Here is a 13099-nt window from a genome sequence, read left to right as displayed (position 1 = left end):
TCTGGAGTGGCTGGGAATGCCTAGGGCAGAGTGCCTTAACCTTGCTGGAGTAGCTGGGATGGCAGGAAGGGGAGGGTGGGGACACATCTCTGTCAGCATAGCGGCCTTGTCAGCACATCTGCACTTGAAGTCAGTCCTTGCCTGCAGGCATTTGCTCACAGCTGGACTCATCTGCAGCCTCACTAAGAACTAGGCCAGAGCACTGGCAGCATGGAGAACCCAGGTCTTGGTGCCCAGCTCGGGAACCCACTGAGCAGACGCTGTGGGGAATCAGAAGAAGCCTGACATGCGCAGATGAGCTCATCTCGAGTTCAGATAAGCACTGCAGACAGCTGGAAGCTCAAGCAGGAAGCTGGGTGTGGAGGGGTCTGCCTGCCTGGGAGAGCTGCCATGAGCAGGCTAGAGACGCTGGGGAATGTTTGAGCAGGGATCTCAGCCAGAGGGCAGGGTGCAGAGGTGGAGCAGGGTAAGAGCCTCCTGAAATGTGACATAAAAAAGCATTTACACAGAGTAGAAGGGACATGACAGACAGAGAAGCTGCACATGCCCAGGGCACTGGGTTGTCAACCTTCCCAAGGCAGCAAGACTTTGCAAAGTTCCTCCTGTTGTTGCAACCCCACTCCCAACCATAGATTCATTTTTGTTGCAGCTTCATGTCTGTAATTTTGCTAATATTATGAATTGTAATATAAATCCTGACATCCAGGGTTTCTGATATCCGATCTCTATGAACCTGTCATTCCAGATCATCTGCTTCCCAGGTTCACAACCCACCATGTTGAGAACTGCTGGTCTAGAGAGCAGACAGCTCAGCTCTGTCTGGCATTTGCCTTGCTGAAGGTGACTTGAGGAACGGGCAGCCTGTAGCTGTCTGACACACAGCTCTATGTTACAAGCGCAAATTCCTAGTTGAATTTACAGGGGCTTCCAAACAAAATCTGAGCATGTCCACACCAACCCCAACCCCATGTCCTCCCTCCCTCAGTGTCCCATGGAAAACACCGCTTTGTCTTAGAAGCCCCTCCCACATTGTTTAACCCATTGAGTTTAAGTTTGGTGATCATGAGCACGGGATGGCGTTGTTTGCTAGAGCTCATACGACTCTCCAGTTGCTACATTGGTTTTCTGGGGCTTCTCTTCAGGGCTAGAATGCTTGGCTGTGGTCTCTTTTGTGAGGACTCAGGTATACACACTCCATTTTATAAAAGTATGGAAGCCTTGTTAGGCCAAATTTAGTTTTAGTCAACCTTTTTTAACTTCGGCCCTGCCTTTTTCTGTTGAGAGATTGACCACACCTGTGGGTATCAATATTCTTGTGATCCACTAGAATGGAATTTTTGTTTGTTTGTTTGTTTCTTTTTTGTTTTTTTAAAGATTTATTTATTTATTATATGTAACTGCACTGTAGCTGTGCCCAGAAAAACCAGAAGAGGGCATCATATCACATTACAGATGGTTGTGAGCCACCATGTGGTTGCTGGGATTTGAACTCAGGACTGGAAGAACAATCAGTGCTCTTAACCACTGATCTCTCTCTCCTCCCTTGATCATTTGTTTCCGTCTAAGATTCACAAATATTTTTTCTCAGTGTGAGATTTACAGATTTTCATGGTGCCAGTTCAGTTGAATAACTGTTAATCTAGTCAAAGGGAGCCCTTTTAGTGCTTGATGGGTGACTTGTTCATGACCTAGGAGCCATGCTCCACAGGGGATCATGATGATAAATATCAAAGGACTAAAACACAAACAGAGATGTAGTTCAGAGGGCAGACTGCTCGCCTACCACTCACAGAGCCATGGGTTTGATCCTCAGCACAGGGCTGGGTGTGTGTGGTGCTAACAATACCAGCCAAGCAGGTAAGGAGAGAACGACCACACAGTCTTCCTTAGCTACAAAAGGAGAGGTTAGGCTGGGCTACACGAAGCCTCGTCTCATAGAAAGAAGGAAAGAAAGGAAGAAAGGAAGAAAGAAAGGGAAAAAAGGAAGGAAGGAAGAAGGAAGGAAGGGAGGAAGGAAGGAAGAAATGAGGAAGACAGGAAGAGGAAAAAGGAAGAAAGAAAGAAAGAAAGAAAGAAAGAAAGAAAGAAAGAAAGAAAGAAAGAGGAAAAGTCCAGCTACTTTTCCACATCACCTTTATCTCAGTACAAGGGAGTCAAAGGCAGGTGGATCTCTGTGAGTTCAAGGCCAGCCTGGTCTTCATAGCATGTTCCAGGACAGCCAGGGCTACAGAGACCCTGTGTCAGGAAAATCAACAATCAAACAGATGAACAAGCAAATAAGTGAATTCAGCCTTGCCAACACCGGGATGGCTGCAGTGTATGCCTTTGGGAACCATCATCACACTTGCAAACCCAGTAGCCTTCTCTTGAGACGTTTACTTAATGTGTTTGGTGGCAGTGTCTCTAGAAACGGCAATGTGAGTCCCTTTTACTTCCGCTTTCTGGGGAGTACTGGGGAGAAATGAGTTCACTACCAAATCCAATGCTCAACTTGAGCGGGAAGATCCGAGGTGACTTGCTGTCCCATTGGGTGTTTCTGTTGAGCGTGAAAGTCACTACCACCATCACCACACCACTACCTCCATTCTGAAGGTAGATCCTTGCTGTCTGAACTCCTGCTGAAGCTTTTCAAAAGGCAGGATTCAAGCAAAAGGGAATGGACCAATAACACACAGACACAATATAGGCCCCGCGAGCGCGGGTTAGGAACGACTGCCACCTCCTGGTTATAGCGGGAATACGAGCAATATCTCGGTCTGAAAATCTTAGCGTAACTTCAACCAAAAGTAGTGGAAAATCTTTTTGTGGGCCCTTCTGGCGTATATCAGGGGGCTGGCTGATATAAAAGAGCTGGCTGGGTTTTGTATGATGCCATTATGTTAGCAATTTCTTTCAGCCATCAAAGCACCAGTTGTTGAATGCAGTCTCTTGGTTTCAGGTATCACTAGATTTTTCTCTATTTGAGAGTGGTTACATGGTCAACTGGGGGTCTTGGTTAGCTTTTGAAAGTTGATACAGAGAAATAAGTTACGCTGATGTCCAGACTGCCAAAGGCCACTTTTCTTCTTCCCTCTCTCATCGAAGCACTGGCGCAACCAGAATTGCTTTCTGATTGTTTGGTATTAGTTGGAAAACCAACAGTTGCCCTAGTTTCGTGCTAAGGCACGAGCTTTATCTAAAACCACCCCACTGGCTCTGGACCCATGGATTCTCCAGGATGAAAAGGGGAAGATTAAGAGAGCAGGCGATGGTTTGTAGAAAGGTGATGACCCTCACAATAGCAGAATTCTTGGCCCGTGTCTTCTGCTGCTATTTACATAATATTTACATAATTATTTGCATAATATTATTTACATACTATTCACATAATTATTTACATAATATTATTTACTTAATAGCAGAAGTCTTTGGGAAACCATCCTCCACTAGGATGTCTGGGGTACAGAAAACTATTTTCTGATCAAATTTATCTGAACGTCTCCAACAGTACCAGGAACTTAGAGGGGTAGTTCGAGTTGTGAAATGTGAGATGTCGGTCCCTGGCTCCAGACCTTGAAGTTTTGCTGCAGTGTGCGTGCGCTGGACTCAGAATCTTTTGATAGTGGGGAAAGATGGTGTTTTCAGTCTTTGAGCTGTGGGCCATGAAACGTTTGATTGCACTCCATTAGCAGGCCACAAAAGGTGTTCTTTGCCTGAGAGTGTAGCCCAGTTAGGAGAGTTCTTAACTATTAAGCAAGAGACCCCGAGTTCTAGTCCCAGCACTACATAAACTGGCCACAGGCAGTCATTTCAATTCCAGCTCGTGGGAGGTGGAGGGTGGAGGATTATAAGTTCAAGGTCACCCTCTGAAATGTAGTTCAGAGACAGTTTAGGCTATGTGTCAGAAGAGAAAAAAGCTGTCTTAACGTGAAGAAAACAAATTTTAGCAACATGCATCAAATTTTGTTGTTTCAAGTCGCTAGGTTTCAAGGGAGCCGAGAATATTCTACTATGAGGGATTATGGTGGTTTCAAACCAAAATTCATTCAAACCCCATCGGCTCAGGTATTTGAACCCGTGGTCCCCAGTTAGTGGTGCTGTTTGGGGAGGTGCAGCCTTGCTGGGGGAAGTGTGTCATTTGGGGCTTTTACAGAGTTTATCCTTGTAGATAACACCCTGCATTCTGTGCTTCGGGTTGAAGATGTGGTCTCGTTGCTTCCTGCTCCGGTCACTGACTGTGCCTGCCTGCTGCCGGATCACCCCAACATGATGAACTTTAACCCCCTGACCATAAGCCCAAATAAACTCTTCCTTGGCCTTTGAGCTTGGCAGCAAATGCTTTTAATCCCCCTAAGTCCCTGCTGGAAGATCTTATTGTCTTTCCAGGATTTCAGGGATTAGCAATTTTAACAAGTTTAGAGCAGTAACTGCTAATATCTTTCAAAATGTCCTCGTTTGGTAGGTTCCACATTAAGTGGTGGGATATGGAGCTTTTGACAGTGGAAGGACCCGGTGCCCATCTGGACTAGCTGTAAGTAGACATCTTTTACGTACTAACTTTCTTTTTCCAAGTATTATGGGTTTTTGCTTGATTGATTATTTATTTGTTAATTTGACACAAACGGGGGTCATCTGGAAAGAGGAAATGTCAACTGGGGAATTGCTTTCGTGGGATGGACCTGTAGGTTGCTCTGTGGAGTGTTTTCTTGATTAAAGTGGGAGGGCCTAGGCCATTGTGGACAGTGCCACACCTAGGCAGGCGGCTCTGGGTTTTATAAGGAAGTGGACTGAGCCTGCTGTGGAAAACCCGCAGCATTCCTTATGACTCTGCTTCAGCACCTGCCTCTAGGTCCCTGCTTGAGTTCTTGCCCCCATTTGCCGCAGGGATCAACTTTGGCTGGAACATAGAAGCCAAACAAACCCTTTCCTCCCCAGGTTGCTTTTGGTCCATGTTTTTATCAGAGCAATGGAAAAGTGAGCTAAAACACCAAGCACACTTGGTAGGTCTGTCCCAATTCACAGTAGCAACATCTATACAATTCCGTCCATTATTGGATTCGGTCCACTCTGGAACCCAGCCCAGTCTACAAACACAGTTCACATGAACCCCAAGAGCTCAGGATGCAAAGTGGCAGGCTTGGACTCTAGGTGCCAAACACATCTATGGCTCTGGTTACTTCAGCAGGAGGAACAGATGCTAGTGAGTGCCTTGCTCGGCTGTGGGGTAGGAAGACCAAAGGCCGCTGTTCTACTGTGGGATCCCGAGTCTGGCACCAATCTGCAGAGAACAAATGTAGACAAGTCACATCGAACGCTTGAATTGAATACAGGAAGAATGTGTGATTGGGCAGAGGAGTCGAGGCAGACACAGAACTACTCTTGCTTGTAATGATGTCTGAAAAACATTTGCTGCAGATGGAAAGAGGGAAGTGGTGGCTATCAAAGGCCCGTGAAGCACAGAGAAAGCTGGGTTTGTTCTGGAGTGCCACTTGCCTTATTTGAACACACTTTGCACAGTTACTTGCCTGGCTGTGATTGGCTGAAGCTTGCTGCTATGGTTGGCTAGGACTCAGCTGTCTGTTTCCAGGATGATTCCTAACTTAGATTTTCTTTATTTTTTTAATTAAATTTATTTTTTTTAATGTACTAAAGTTATGTTGTTCAAGGTGGTTGACTTTCTTCCCGTCTGCATTTCACATAGCCCAGGCTGGCCTGGAACTCAGTTTGTAATAAAGCATGGTCTTGAAAGACTCTAATCCTCCTATTTCTACCCTCCAAGCTTGGGTGTGGTGTGTGTGTGTGTGTGTGTGTGTGTGTGTGTGTGTGTAACTCCAGTTCCAGTGGGATCTGATGCCCTCTGCTGGCTTCCTCAGTCAATACACATGGCTAAAAATGTCCCCTGAAGTTCTTCATGGGTTGATAGGTATGGGCTGAGGTTGGATGGCACAGACTGATCGACATTATGATGAGAATGTGGACAGACAGCTCAGGTAACTTACCTGTGTTTATGCATGTGACAGTAGTACTCTCTCTCTCTCTCTCTCTCTCTCTCACACACACACACACACACACACGTGTATTTACGAGTGTATATGAGTGTAGTAGTCCCCTATACAGACACACATATATATACATACATGTACATACACATATACCTACCCATATATATGTGTGTGTGTGTCTGTGTGTAATATATATATATATATTACACACAGACACACACACACAAAGCATTGCACTTTAGCAAACAAAAGAAAGAAACACTATTTGGGTTTTCCAGACAGAGTTTCTCTGTGTAACAGCTCTAGCTATTCTGGAACTCATTGTGTAGTCCAGGCTGGTCTAGAACTCATAGCATCCACCTCCACTTCCTCCTGAATGCTGGAATTAAAGTCATACAGACCACTTCCTGGCATAGCTTTTTTTAAATTCATTTATTTATTTAATGTATATGAGTACACTGTAGCTGTCTTCAGACACACCAGAAGAGGGCATCAGATCCCATTACAGATGGTCATGAGCCACCATGTGGTTGCTGGGAATTGAACTCAGGACCTCTGGAAGAGCAGTCGGTGCTCTTAACTGCTGAGCCATCTCTCCAGCACCACCACCCCCGCTTTTAATGAGATTTTGTTGTGTTTTTCAGGCTAGCTTTGTTCTTTTAGCCCCAAGCAATTGTCCTATTTTGGCTTTCTGAAAATCTGTAGAATGTTCTCTGTCTTACAGTCTAGCCCACTCGGGTTGCACATTACTGGCTATTTATTTCATATTTATTTCATAGATATGTTTGAGTGCAGTGCCCTCAGAAACCAGAACAGGGGATCCCGAGGTATCCTTCGCAGCTGGAGTTACGGGTAGTTGTGCACTTCCTTGTGTGTGGAAGAGCAGGAAGTGATCTTAACCTCTGAGCCTCTCTCCAGCCCTGGACATGTGTTCTTTGTGCTCCCATTAAGTCCAGGTGCTACTTCCTAGAGCACAGGGAGAATACGGAGCTCCAAAGGACACGCTCTTGATAGGGTAGAGGGAGCACTGCCTGGAAATTTCAAATGACATTACAGCTGTAATGTGCTTAAGTTAATGTTAATATCAAACCAGAACATCCTGGAACAAATGCCCTAAAGCTTCCATAAGCAATTTGCCTTAACTAGTCAAATAAATTACTTGGTGTCGTCTGGCCTTGGTAAACATGCCTTTAATCTCAGCACTTCAGAGGCAAAGGCAGAGTGATCTCTTGAGTCCCAGGTCAGCCTGGTCTATAGAGCTAGTTCCAGGACAGTCAAGACTACATAAAGATACCCTGCCTAAAAAAAGGAGGGGAGAGGGAGGGAGGGAGGGAGGGAGGGAGAGAGAGAAAGAGAGAAAGAGAGAGAAAGAGAGGGAGATGCAGGGGAGAGGGAGGGGGAGGGGGAGAGGAAGGAGAAGGGGAGAGGGAGAGGAAGGGGAGGGGGAGGGGGAGGGAGAGGGAGAAAGAGAGAGGTAGGGTGAGAGGGAGGGGGAGATGGAGGGGAGGGGGAGAGGAAGGGGAGAGAGAGAGAAAGAGATAGAGAAAGAGAGGGAGAGGGAGGGGGAGAGGGAGGGAGAGAGGGAGAGGCAGGGGAGGGGGAGGGGGAGAGGATGGGGAGGGGGAGAGGAAGGGGGAGGGGGAGGAAGAGAGAGAAAGGGAGGGAGAGGGAGGGGGAGGGGGAGAGGGAGATGCAGGGGAGAGGGAGGGGGGGGAGAGGAAGGGGAGGGGGAGGAGAAGGGGAGAGGGAGAGGAAGGGGAGGGGGAGGGGGAGGGAGAGGGAGAAAGAGAGAGAGGGAGGGGGAGATGGAGGGGAGGGGGAGAGGAAGGGGAGAGAGAGAGAGAGAAAGAGAGAGAGGGAGAGGGAGGGGGAGATGGAGGGGGAGGGGGAGAGAGAGGAAGAGATAGAGAGAGAGAGAGGGAGAGGGAGGGGGAGATGGAGGGGAGGGGGAGAGGAAGGGGAGAGAGAGAGAGAGAGAGAGAGAAAGAGATAGAGAGAGAGAGGGAGGGGGAGGGGGAGAGGGAGGGGAGGAGGGAGGGGGAGGGAGAGGGGAAGAGGAAGGGGGAGAGGGAGAGATTATTGGGTATCAGCCAGGTTTAGTGACGCAGACTTTTAATCTCAGCAAGTGGGAGGCAGAGGCAGGTAGATCTATGTGAATTTGAGGCCAGCCTGGTCTACAGAGTGAGTTCAAGGACGCCAAGGGCTTCATAGTGAGACCTTGTCTCAAAAACAAAGCAACAACAATTCTAGAAAGAATGAAAGAAAATCACTGGGTGTAACTCCGCAGAGTAATTGCCTGGAGTAAATAAAGTCCTGGGCTCAGTCTCTAGCGATGCAAAAAAGGGAAAAGGGCATTGCTTCATGCCTCTGTTTTTTCTTCCATCTGCCCTCGTTGTTTTAACAAAAAAACAAAAAAAGAGTAACTGGAGACTGGAGTGAGTGCTTACAGCCCGTGCAAAAGACCCATGAGGTCGCTCACAACCACCTGAAAGCCACTCCCAGTGATTGCATGCCATCTGCAGCTTCTGGGGAATCCTGAGCACACATGGAGCACATAAATTCACGCAGGCACATGCACATACACATGCACATGCACATACAGTTATTATTATTGTTATTATTATTGTTGTTGTCGTCGTTGTTGTTTTTTTGGTTCTTTTTTTTCGGAGCTGGGGACCGAACCCAGGGCCTTGCGCTTCCTAGGTAAGCGCTCTACCACTGAGCTAAATCCCCAGCCCCTGTTGTTGTTGTTTTAAAAAAGAATTAACAGAGGGGCTGGGGAGGTGGGCCAGCAGTTTCAGTGCTTCTGTAGATGTTTGATGTTCAGACCCACATGGCAGCTGATACCTGTGTGTAACTCCAGTTTCAGGGGATCTGACACCCTTTTTTAGCCTCCTGGTGCACCAGGCACTTAAATAATGCAGACAGACAGACAGACCACACACCCCTACCCTAACCGAACACAAAGGACGGTTTCTTGAGGGCCTGGGCCTGCAGTAAGAAATGTGGAGCTGCGTTTTGTCTTAAGTTTTTTTGTCCCTAGACTCAGAACTTCTACAACCCACAGAATTCATGAATGATAGGAGTGTTGGGGACATATGTCATTAAAAAAACACCCTTTAAGCCAGACAGGGGTGGCTCTATGTCTTTAATCCCAGCACTTGGGAGCAGAGGCAGGTGGATCTCTGAGTTTGAGGCCAGCGTGGTTTACAGAGTGAGTTCCAGCATAGCCAGGGCTACACAGAGAAACCCTGCATCAAAAAATCCAAAAACCAAAGCAAACCAAACCAAACCAAACCAACGACAAAAAATTCTTCACTAAGCTGCTTCTCTCTTTCCTTCCTCCTCACTCCATCTCTCTCTTCTCCCTCCCTTCAACCCTTCCTCCCTTCTCTCCTTCTTTCTTCCAGGATCTCATACAGTTCAGGCTGGTCTTGAACTCATGATGTTACTGAAGCTGCCCTTAAACTCCCAGTCCTCCTGCCTCTCCCTCCTGAGTGCTGGGACAACAGACTTGCTACCCCTGCCCTTTGCCTTATTTCTAACCAGCCAATAAGCAAATGTCAAGCGTTTCCCTGAGTTTTATGAGCCATTTAAACAAGTTATTAAACCTAAGGGGGGGACTGTGGGGACCTTGATTAGACTTGGTTGAGCGCAAGTGCAGAGTGTGGCCTGAAGTGGGTACAGTCTGGTGGGACTGAGCATGTCACTTGAGTCTGTGCTAACCCCAGGTAGTTTATATGAGAATTGAGTTCAGGGGACCCAGTGGCGTTTGGAGAGCTGGAGAATTGGCTGTTTGAGTAAAAAGTCTCCACACAAGTGTCTGAGGTGTTATGAGCAAAAGCAGTTCAGAGACCCTGTCAGGAACGGTCCTGTGTTGGGCCTCTGATCCTATAAAACTGCCATGTGACAATTTACCCTTCTCACGGGAAGCATATGGAATTAACAGACTGTGACAGTGGGCTTTTATTTTTCCACAATATTTTAACTTTTATCTGTTAAAAGGCTTCCAAGACCAAAGAAAGCAACTCCAGGAAAGTAATTTATATAAAATTTTATTTGATCTGACACTTGATCTTTAAAGTTCAATGGCTTCAAATGGGAAGATATATAAGGGAAGTCATACAATTTTATTATGGAGAATTGCAAACATGTCGGACCTGGAGGGAATGGTATCATAAGTCTCATGACCCTACCACGGCTTCCACAGCAATCAGGGCTCCTTGCTCTAAGTTATATACTATCTCCCCATCACCACTGTTGACATTTTTTTTTTTTGCTGGAGGTTTTTGTTTTGTTTTTGAGACAGGATCTCACACTATAGCCCTGGCTATCCTGGAACTTGCTATGTAGACCAGGTTGGTCTTGAATTCATAGAGATCTACCTGCCTCTACCCTGAAATCAAAGGTGTGTGCCACCACACTGGGAAACCTATTTATGGAGCATGTGACGTTTTGTACTTTGTGTATTTTGGATAAGATTACGTGATCTTAGATACCTACCTCCTCACATGTTTCTTTTTCAGACCAGTGAGCTCATCTTTCTATTGAACATGTTAACCACATAAATTTAGTCTGGAAGACCAAAGCCCGTTGTATCATGGGATTGCTCAGATTCTTCTCTTTGCTTCTGCTTCTCAGCTGGACAGCAGTGGGGACAGGGCATGGCCATCTGCTTTTGTGACTCCAGCCGCTGGTGCACTGGTGAGTGCCTGGTTTGCCATGAGGCTTCCAAATTGACACTGGCTGGGTGGGGCTTTGCAGAAAGGCAGGCCCAGAAGGCACCAGCTGCTTTAATGAGGGCACTTGCCTTACCCTCTGTGAAGGTCACCCAATCACTGCCTAGGATGAGGGGGTGAGTAGGTGCAGGCAATCAGGAGACATGGTTGCTGGGAGGGCTTCCCCATCCCAGTGCAGCCTGAGATTCCTCAGAACTGAACACTGGTGGCCTTTCAAGAAAAGCTGCCGATCATTTCTTAATAGTTGAAAACATTTACCCCCACCCACCCACCCAATCATTTTTCTTAAGTCAGCCAGTGGTGGCGCATGCCTTTAATCCCAGCACTTAGGGAGGCAAAGGTAGGTGGATCTCTGAGTTCAAAGCCAGCCTGGTCTACAGAGTGAGTTCTAGGACAGCCAGGAATACACAGAGAAAACCTATCTAAAAAAACCAAACAAAACAAAAACAACCAAACCAAACAAAATACCTAAACAAACAGACAGACAGACAGACAAGCTTTCCTTTAGTCTGAGGGCAGATGCAGAGGAAACAGTGTCTGGACAGTTCTTGATGATGGTTTTAACAAGGAAGCAAATTAGAAATAGAAAGGGGGTTGGGGTGGTGTAGCTCAGTTGGTGCAGTGCCTGAAGCCCCAGATCCTAACACGAGCCGTGCGTAACACTACATAACAAGTGTGCTTCAAGGTCATCCCTCCAGCACAGAGTGAGCGGGAGGCCAGCTTAGGCTAGACAGGACCCTTGTGAGCCATCTTGGTCTTTGATGAGATTTTAATTTCTATCCCGTTTTGTGGTATGAAATGGAGCAGTCTATGAAACTGAGCAGTCTTGTTTGGGAGGGAGATGGACTCTAGCTCTGGCCAGGTCCCAGAATAGAGCCTTCCAGAGGATCTTCCACTGTCAAATTCTTGATCGCAGTTTTACATAAATAATCTTCAAAGATAGTAACAGTCCCTGCCTTGTTTAAAGACATTTAATAGCCGTGGCTTTAACGTTTAGTCATTTAACTTGACGCCTTCTTTTAACTTCTGAAAGAAAAAAACTCTCCCCAGCCCATTTCACTCGGGGTTTTTTTTTTCCTACCAGAAATGGGTTTTTGTGTTTTCTCTGCTGCTACATAATGCGATTATGTAGCTCTCAATTTTATTTTATCAGTGTGATTAATTAGATTGATGGGTTTCCTAATAGTGAACTATCCTTAAGGAACTGACATAAATTCTCTTTTTAGGTTTGTTCTTAGGCACTTAATAGTTTTTGTTGCTATTGTGAATAGAATCTTATTTCCCATTACACTTTCTAATTGGCTATTGCTGGTATATAGGAGAGCTATTGATTTTTGCACATTGATCTTGTATGTAGTCACCTTGTTGAATTCTCTTATTAGTGGTAATAGTTTGTCGATTGATTTTTCTTAGGCTTTTCTATACCGGGAAAAGCATCAGCTGAGAGACGGCAGCTTCCCTCTTCTGTGATGTGCACCCCTTGCCCGTCCCCTTTGGCGGAATTGCCAGAACACCTGACACCATTTTGAACCGTAGGGTGGTTGACTCCAGTTCCTCCTGGGCTCTAACTCCAGCTGGAGTGCCCATGCTGCTTCACCAGCGCTTGTTAGCGTCCCACTGTCTTACTTCTCACGACAGTTATTTCTTTTCTGGTTGGTTGGGAGATTTCTTTTCTATTATGTCATCACTCAGAGCTGAATTTATCAAGACAGTCATATTTTACGTTGAATTTATGCAATAAATGAAGTTGATACCTGCTTCATTCAAGTGTGTATTGAATCCAAGGTAATGCATATCCTAGAAAACTACATGGAGATATACATGCTGGGGCTGATACATATCTTCTCATTTAAAATTTGTTTATTTGATCTCTCTCTCTCTCTCTCTCTCTCTCTCTCTCTCTGTGTGTGTGTGTGTGTGTGTGTGTGTGTGTGTGTGTGTTACAACGTTGCTCAAGTGTGCCTGGATATCAGCCACCTGAGTGCTGGGATTACAGCTGTGAGCCAGTGCATCAGGTTTTGCCTTGGAGTCACAGAGATTCATCCGCCTCTGCCTCTGAAGTGCTGGGATTAAAGATGTGTGTGCCACCATGCCCAGCACAAGTTACAGATAGTTGAAAGCCACCATACAGGTGCTGGGAACAGAACTCAGGTCCTCTGGAAGAGCGGCAAATGCTCTTAACCACTAAGTCTTCTCTCAAAGCCCTTGTTTTTATATGGTTGATGAACATCAGCAATAATCTTCATCAGAATATATTCACTATTATACAGAATCTACTCAGGAGTAGAGTTTCTGTGACAGGAAGTTTATGTATGTTTAATTTTAGTAGACAGAATCAAACAGTGTTTCTAGGTGGTTTAATTATTTAACTCCCACCAG

The 13099-nt window shown here is 46.0% G+C and overlaps 1 long non-coding RNA gene across 1 annotated transcript in view; it reads left to right on the top strand.

The window, feature by feature from the left end:
* LOC148005999 (uncharacterized) overlaps positions 1 to 12505 on the top strand; it is a 50292-nt gene extending 37787 nt beyond the window's left edge. Inside the window, exons 3-5 of the long non-coding RNA XR_015621082.1 lie at positions 4442 to 4510; positions 10508 to 10685; positions 12134 to 12505. This is a non-coding gene — a long non-coding RNA (uncharacterized LOC148005999). The remainder of the gene's footprint in view (positions 1 to 4441; positions 4511 to 10507; positions 10686 to 12133) is intronic.
* Positions 12506 to 13099: the final 594 nt, after the last annotated feature.

The sequence above is a fragment of the Rattus norvegicus genome, chromosome 5, assembly GCF_021556685.1.
Source record: "Rattus norvegicus strain SHRSP/BbbUtx chromosome 5, alternate assembly SHRSP_T2T, whole genome shotgun sequence".
Lineage (NCBI taxonomy): Eukaryota > Metazoa > Chordata > Mammalia > Rodentia > Muridae > Rattus > Rattus norvegicus.
Note: the sequence above shows the minus strand (reverse complement) of the source record. Positions and strands in the feature narration are given on the sequence as shown.